At 45.6% G+C, this 1,276-nt stretch overlaps 1 pseudogene; it reads right to left on the bottom strand.

Moving 5' to 3' along the window:
* Positions 1–6: 6 nt before the first annotated feature.
* On the bottom strand, positions 7–936 carry LOC107580672 (hemojuvelin pseudogene; annotated as a pseudogene).
* Between the last annotated feature and the right edge of the window lie 340 nt (positions 937–1,276).

Genomic DNA, 1,276 nt, shown 5'->3' with positions numbered 1-1,276 from the left:
GAATGAGCAAATCACTCACATTTGCTTATTTTTTCAAAGGTTATTCACGTTTATCCAGAAAAAAATATCCACAAATATGTTACATTTATAATTCACACAATTTATGTGCATTTAACACTGAATTCATTCCAGGCCGTTCCAGACAGCCTCTATTCACAAACCATAAACTTCCAAACCACTGAGATGTAAACATTGAACAACAGTATAAATACCCATTAAATATCACATACGGCATGTTTTAGTGCAGTGTTTTTGACGTCACACTGGGCCCAAGAAAGTACGTCTGAGGGTCTCTACAAGGATGCTTAAGGCCAGCACCACCGGCAATGATGGAGGGTTGTTGCCTGCCCTGTCTGTCAGCAGGTGAATCCTGTCAGGGTCAGAGATCATCGCGCGAGCATCCTCTAAAGCAGCCACAGCTGATGCACTGGAGTTCAAATCTCCAGTGACCTGTAGATCAAACAAGCAAGCCTGGAAATACACATCCCGCACCGGAAGCAGTGAGGAGCAGTGTGTGTATGCAGGCGTGGACGGATGCGCATAGGGCATCTCCAGACGCTGCGAGACCGGACACCCCCATACACACAATTGCAAGTCCTGCTCAGGCGTATAGGACTCCACGATCGCACGAGGGGAGCGCACGGACAGACTCAGCGACCGGCCGACCTGACGCACCACTATCGTCGTCCCGATGTGCGTAGCCCAGATCTCAGCCTGTCGGCCAGGGTCGTGAGAGTGAACACGCAGGCTCTGATGCCCTCTGCGATCACCGCCGGTCACAGAACCATCCACAAACGCCGGGGGGACGTTATCCAGCTCTGCTTGATATATCTGCAGCTCTGCACACTCACGCCAGTTCTTCAAGATAACCGTGATCTGATGAAGAACCAGAGAGCGGACAACTGTCAGGTGCAGGGCATTCAAACAGGACTGATTCTAAACTCTCTCATTATGCATGTCCTATTAATTATTAATGGCAATTCATCATTTGATGTCAGGCTGTAGAATATCATTAACACAACCCAGTATCTATGTTTGAAAGCACTGAACAGCAGTTCTGAAAAAAGACAAATCTGTTACTTCCCTCTCAGTTGGAAGGGCTCATGTAAGGGAAGAAGTGATATAAAAGACTTTGATTGGGTGTTAAAGTATTTAAAAGTAATACTGGAGCCTTTTATAGGACAATAAAAAGTGTTTGCGTCTTCTAACAGATACCCTCATGTAAACTCCTAAAAAATAAAGCTTCTTTATTGGCAAATTAAGAACATTTAACATC

The sequence above is a fragment of the Sinocyclocheilus grahami genome, unplaced genomic scaffold (assembly GCF_001515645.1).
Source record: "Sinocyclocheilus grahami isolate Dianchi unplaced genomic scaffold, SAMN03320097.WGS_v1.1 scaffold39586.1, whole genome shotgun sequence".
In the NCBI taxonomy this organism is placed as follows: Eukaryota; Metazoa; Chordata; class Actinopteri; order Cypriniformes; family Cyprinidae; genus Sinocyclocheilus; species Sinocyclocheilus grahami.
This window is presented reverse-complemented; position numbering and strand designations above follow the sequence as displayed.